This window comes from Hippocampus bargibanti, linkage group LG09 (assembly GCF_051943395.1).
Source record: "Hippocampus bargibanti isolate YZ-2025 linkage group LG09, ASM5194339v1, whole genome shotgun sequence".
In the NCBI taxonomy this organism is placed as follows: domain Eukaryota; kingdom Metazoa; phylum Chordata; class Actinopteri; order Syngnathiformes; family Syngnathidae; genus Hippocampus; species Hippocampus bargibanti.
Genome location: NC_142742.1, coordinates 12,018,494 through 12,025,440, shown reverse-complemented (window position 1 = coordinate 12,025,440; position 6,947 = coordinate 12,018,494). Strand labels below are relative to the sequence as shown.

Here is a 6,947-nt window from a genome sequence, read left to right as displayed (position 1 = left end):
GTTGGGCTTGCCTCCACACACAGCCTGGGTTCCGGTACCAGCCCTCTCGAAAGGGGTTGGACTCTCTCCCACTCTGGAGTTGCCGACGGTGAGAGGCGTAGAGCAGATGTCCGCATACTTATTGCCCCCCGGCTCGCCGTCTGTACGTTGGGATTCACCCCGGTAGACGAAGGGGTTGCTTTCCTCCGCCTTCGGGTGGGGGGACAGGTTCTGACTGTTGTCTGTGCATATGCACCAAACAGCAGTTCAGTGTACCCATCCTTTTTGGAGACCTTAGGGCAGGGGTCGGGAACCTATGGCTCGCGAGCCATATATGGCTCTTTTGATGATTGCATATGGCTCGCCGATAAATATTACATATTATAATACATATTGTCGTTTTTTTCGTCGTTCATTTCCCGTTGGGGCTGCAGTTGGCGGAAAGCGCAATTTTGATTGGATGACACTGACCTAGAATGGCCGAAAGCGCCATGTTGATTGGATGATAGTGGCCGTCATGTTGAAACAGGTAAACGCCCCTTTAAATGAGCCCAACTTGTGCACTTCAGCCTGAACGCATCGGAGCATTAGAGGAGAGAATATGTTCTGATTCTAATTTGCAATGAAACAATACCATCGATGAAACAGTCGAATGTCAGTGACATTTTAACAAGCCCCATGTTAACGTTAGCATCGACATACTTCTGCGAGAAGTAGATTGCAGATAGCAAGTGTGGAAGCTTATGAGCCGTGTGCAGGCTAGTTAGCAGTAACTTCGCCTCTGGACCGGCAAATTGAATTTCATTCCGATCGTTTTCCTGGATTTTTACCAAACACGAGGAACGGACAACCATCCATGTTAACGATGAGTACTATCACAAAGTTATTTTAAATAATACATTCTGATATTTTGTTGAAACGTGGCCGCGCGTGCGCGTGTGTGTGCGCGCGCGCGCACGCGAGCGTTTATATGTGCGCGCGCGTGCGTGTGGCTCTCGCTGAAAAACATTTGTAAATATTTTACTTTTATGGCTCTCTTAGTCAAAAAGGTTCCCGACCCCTGCCTTAGGGTGTGTGCTGGAGAGCACTCCCCCTGGGGACTCCCTTGTTCTGCTGGCCGATTTCAATGCTCATGTGGGCAATGACAGTGAGACCTGGAGGGGCGTGATTGGGAGGAACGGCACCCCCCGATCAGAACAGGAGTGGTATTTTGTTATTTGACTTCGGTGCTGGACACGGATGGTCTATAACAAACACTTTATTCAAACATAAGTGTATCCATATGTGCATGTGGCACCAGGACACCCTTGGTTGCGGTTCGATGATTGACTTTTAGTTTTATCATCGGATTTGCGGCCTCATGTTTTGGACACTCGAGTGAGAGGGGCCGAGCTGACAACTGATCACCACCTGGTGGTGAGTAGGCGCCGTTGGTGGGGGAAGATGCCAGTCCGACCTGCAAGACCCAAACGTGTTGTGAGGGTTTGTTGGGAACGTATGGCAGAATCCCTTGTCAGAAGGAGTTTCAACTTTACACATGTCCCGGGGGAGGTAGGGGACATTTAGTCCGAATGGACCATGTTCAGTACCTCCTTTCCTGAGGCGGCAAATCGGAGTTGTGGCCATAAGGTGGTTGGTGCCTGTCTTGGCGGCAACCCCCATACTCGCTGGTGGACACCAGTAGTAAGGGATGCCGTAAAGCTGAAGAAGGAGTCCTACCAGGCCTATATAGCCTGTGGGACTCCTGAGACAGCTGACATGTATCGATTAGCCAAGCGGAATGCAACCTCGGTGGTCGCCGAGGCAAAAACACAGGCCTGGGAAGAGTTCGGTAAGGCCATGAAAGCCGACTTCCAGGCCGCTTCGAGGAAATTCTGGTCCACCATCCGGCGTCTCAGGAGGGGAAAGCAGTGCACTACTAACACTGTGTACAGTGAGGATGGGGCGCTGCTGACCTCAACTCGAGACGTCGTGAACCGGTTGGCAGAGTACTTCGGAGACCTCCTCAACTCCACCAACACGCCTTCTTTGGAGAAAGCAGTGTCTGGGGACTCCGAGGTGGGCTCTCCGATCTCTGTGGCTGTCACCGAGGTGTCACCGAGGTGGTTAAAAAGCTCCTCGGTGGCAAGGCCCCGGGGGTTAATGAGATCAGACCGGAGTTCCTGGATGTTGTGGGGCTGTCCTGGATGACACGCCTTTACAACATTGCGTGGTCATCGGGGAGAGTGCCTCTGGATTGGCAGACCAGGGTGGTGGTCCCCCTTTTTAAAAAGGGGGACCGGAGGGTGTGTTCCAACTACAGAGGGATCACACTCCTCAGCCTCCCTGGAAAGGTCTATTCAGGGTTCCTAGAGGGGCGGGTCCGTCGGAAAGTCGAGCCTCAGATTGAGGAGGAACAGTGTGGTTTTCGTCCCAGCCGCGGAACAGTGGACCAGCTCTACACCCTTAGCAGGGTCCTCGAGGGCGCATGGGAATTCGCCCAACCAGTCTACATGTACTTTATGGACTTGGAGAAAGCGTTTGACCGTGTCCCCTGTGGAGTTCTGTGGAGGGTGCTTCGGGAGTATGGGGTACAGGAGTATGGGGTGTCAGAGTCTGGTTCGCATTGTCGGCAATAAATCGGAATTGTTTCCAGTGAGGTTTGGGCTCCGCCAAGGCTGCCCTTTGTCACCGATTCTGTTCATAACCTTTATGGACAGAATTTCTATCAGCCAAAAGGTTTCCGTTTTGGTGGCCTCAGTATAGATTCTCTGATTTTTGCGGATGATGTGGTACTGTTGGGGCCTTCAAGTGGAGCTCTCCAACTTTCTCTGTAGCGTTTCGCAGCCGAATGTAAAGCGGGTGGGATGAGAATCAGCACCTCCAAATCTCAGACAATCGTTCTCAGTCGGAAAAGGGTTGAGTGCCCTCTCCGGGTTGGGGAGGAGATTTTGCCTCAAGTGTTTAAGTATCTGGAGTTTAAGTATTTGGGAGTCTTGTTTACGAATGAGGGTCTAAGGGAGCGAGAGATTGACAGGCGGATCGGTGCGGCGTCTGCGTGATGCAGACTTTGTACCGATCTGTCGTGGTGAAGAAGGAGTTGAGCCAAAAAGCAAATCTCTCAAACTACCGGTCGATCTACGCCCCAACCCTCATTTATGGTCACGAGCGATGGGTGGTGTCCGAAAGAATGAGATCCCAGATGCAAGCGGCCGAAATGAGCTTTCTCCGTAGGGTGTCTGGGCTCTCCCTTAGAGAAAAGGTGAGAAGCTCGGGCATCCGGGAGGTGCTCAGAGTCGAGCATCTTCCACATCGAGAGGAGCCAGATGAGGTGGCTCGGAGATCTGATTAGGATGCTCCCAGGATGCCTACCTGGTGAGGTGTTCCAAGCATGCCCCATTGGCAGGAGACCCCGGGAACGACCCGGGACACGCTGGAGACACTTTGTCTCCCAGCTAGGAACGCCTCGGGATCCGCCAGGACAAGCTAGAAGAAGTGGCTGGGGAGAGGGAAGTCTGGGCTTCCCTACTGAAGCTGCTGCCCCTGCGACCCGACCTCGGCTAAGCGGCAGAAGATGGATGGATGGATGGATGGATGGATGGATGGATGGATGGATGGATGGATGACCTGAACTACTAATTCAGAATGCGGCAAAAAGTAAATGTAACAAATATATGACCAAATGTTAGAGAGGGGACGTCAATACGGGACAATGTCGAATGGAGACATTCCTTTTCTAGCAAGCTAAAACCATTGATGAAACAAAATATTGTTTTTAATCTGAACATATTTCTTCTATTGTCCATGCAAGAATGTAACCTTGATTTGGTTCAATATAAATATTGGTGAATCGACCTCCATTTCTCCCAAATCATTAGTGAGTAATTAAATAAAGGGAAGCAAATCCGAGAATATGAAAATACGTATTTCATTGTCTGTAAGGTTAGAGTAGCAGGGTCACTCATGAAGTACATTAAAATTGCAATTTGCATGATTAAGGTTACCAACATAACGACCCTTCGAGTGTAAGTGATGTCGAAGCGGCTACTCAAGTTCCGTCGTCACACATGGATTAGCCCTTTTCCCCGGATGCTTCGGCAAAAATGAAGGGTCAGCCAGCCATCGGAGGAAGCCATCACTGAGAAGCTGATCTCATCGTATCCCACCCCTTACCTTTCATCCGTCTCTCTGATTAGTTTGCTCATGTGACAGATAGCAACTTTAAAATGAAACACTGCCATAGACGCCCTCTGGGAGAAGCTCTCAAGCAAGACGGACGTACACACGTCGCTGCAGCTCTGTCGGTGAATGCACTTTCAATTATAAAAGGGGAGGTGGGCCTTTAGATGTAAGACTACTCGGGGCTCAAAGCTACGGCTGCTCCTGGTCTGTTCAGTTTCTACAAGAGTAAATGCATCCACTCGGCTTCCACGGTGTATCAGATGTCCTCTGGCATGTCTCTCATGTGTGATTGGTGTGCACCCGCCCCGCAGCCGCAAATGGGACTTTGCCTGATGTGGTGGCATCCAATAACCATTTATTGAAGATGTTATGTAATGTGCGGGCACTGGATAACCCACTGCATTGAAACGGTTGCCTGTTTTCATGAACTACTAGAAGTGTCGAGTAAAATGACTTGGTGGTGATGACCCTCAATGTTAAACAAAGCTGTCCCTGTCTGACTACAACAGCTATTGAGTAGATTATCAGAAAAAAAGTTCAAAATTAATCTAAATTTCCCATCAGCCTTTTATTTAATTTGTTTTCGTTTATCACTGGAGCCTATCTCAGTCGTCTTCGGGCACGAGGCGGGGACACCCTGAATTTGTTGCCAGCCAATCGCAGGGCACATGGACAAAAACAACCTAACATGCTCACACTCACACCTAGGGACAATTTGGAGTACTCAATAAGCCTGCCATGCATGTTTGTGGAATGTGAGAGGAAACTAGAGGACCCGGTGAAAACCCACGCAGGCCGGGGAGAACATGCAAACTCCATTCAGGGAGGATGGAACGGGTCTTGAACTTATGACCGTTGTAATTTGTTTTTTATATAAACGTAAAGTGGAGTATCTTAGTAAAATATAAAATGTACTTATTCATACAAAAAAACAACAACAAGAGAAAAGAAAAAAAACTATATGGATTTGATGACAATTATTTCAATTGCAACTTCCACTGACTTGAATATAATTGTCTGTTTTCAAGACGGAGATTCCTGTCCGCCCACACCACCATAAGACCCATCAGAAGATCAGTAGAAATCTGATGACCGTCTTTTTCCAGTGTATAAGGCACACTGGAATATAAGGCGTACCCCTTGATGAATGGTGTACAGTATTTTCAAACTTTTTCCATATATAAGGTGCACTGGACTATAAGTACAACATTCAATGAATGAAAACAGTTTTTCAAATATAATATAGAAATACCTAAACATTTTCCAAATACAAGGCACACCACAATATAAGGAACTACAGACTTGGGGTTACGTGCGACTTCTTCTATGGGGTGAAATGGGGTCAGTGTCTGCTGACAGTATTTGCGAGACTTGCTGTGGCTCAATATTACTTCACATATAAGGTGCATCTGCGTATAAGGCACATGATCATCTTTTGAAGAAACTGAATGATTTGGGTGTGCCTAATATGCCGGAAAATACGGTATGTTTAAAGTGGAGATCTTCATTGGAAATCATGCTTTTTCATTTATTTATTTACTTTTAGACAACTGACTTTTAACAGTCATTTAACAAAGATAGGAATTAAAAAGAAAGTGAGGAAAACTTTAACAAATACAAAATTTTAAATGAAATACCGTGAGGACTGTGATTGTACATATAAAAATTAGACACATTTCATGTAGTTAATACATTGAATAAAAGTGTGTTGTTGAAAACATCATTGCTACTCTACAGTGATTTACATATGTCATTGAACAACTCTATACTGTGTATAGCCTCCCTCAAGAGCAATGGAGTGCATCATCAGTCGAAAGGTGCTCTTAAGAGAAGAGGAACCTGATTTCATGATCGCTCTTCACCTTGCGCTTGCAGGATGGGCCGCGCATTTATGCAGGCACTGGGGGGTAATTTGGCTGTTATATGCAAGGAGACCTATAGCTCATCACAAAGCTATCCGTCATACTGATTGAGTCATGTGTAGAGCCACTGGTATAATTTGTCTCAAGCCCGTCGGGTCAATGGACTTTGATTGGAACACCATGTGAAATTGAGAAATTCCACTGTGTTTGGGTGCTCTCACATGCTCTCCCGCTGGGCCCTCAATCTCATTTGCAACCCAGCAATCATCAATTGACATTTAGCTCCTCTTTTTTTCCATAATATAGGCGGAACCTCTAAAGTAGAAGGTCCAAAGTTCTCCCAGTTGGAGTGCAATCTAAAATTTCAGGAAAACTTTGCTGGGTATTAGTTTACATTTTGCAGCAATCACGTGAACATCACTTGATGAAAGTTTTGTTCTTGTTTTTTCTCCATGTTAGTCAAGCCTCTTCAAAGCGTCAGTTTCATATTTTTCGTACTACAAGGCACACTCAAAAGCATTCAATTTCCTCAAACGTTGACACTTTGCTTTATTATCAGATGTACTATTTGTAAGTCTTGTTTTAAATGTTCTGTAGTGTTTTGTTGCAGCTGCAACGGTTGTGCAAGTGTGATACAAATCAAGGGATATTGTATTGTCCATTCATCTAGTGCAGGGGTGCTCACACTTTTTCAGTATACAACCTACTTACAAAAACTACCAAGTCAAAATGATCTACCCACGACAAAAATGCAAAACATAATTATTTCAAATGTTTTAAGGATTCTTTGTATGTACAATTATGTTGATGTACCTTGCATAACTGAATAAGCCAATATTGCACAACACACATAATAACTACATATACATAACATAATAAATACCTATAAATAATAGGGATGCATAGTCCGGACAGTAGCTGCTGACAGCCAGCCTCAAGCACATT

General features: G+C 46.3%; 1 pseudogene; it reads right to left on the bottom strand.

Annotated features, from left to right (window-relative positions):
- Window positions 1-1,541: 1,541 nt before the first annotated feature.
- LOC148893672 (uncharacterized) lies at window positions 1,542-4,199 on the bottom strand (annotated as a pseudogene).
- Between the last annotated feature and the right edge of the window lie 2,748 nt (window positions 4,200-6,947).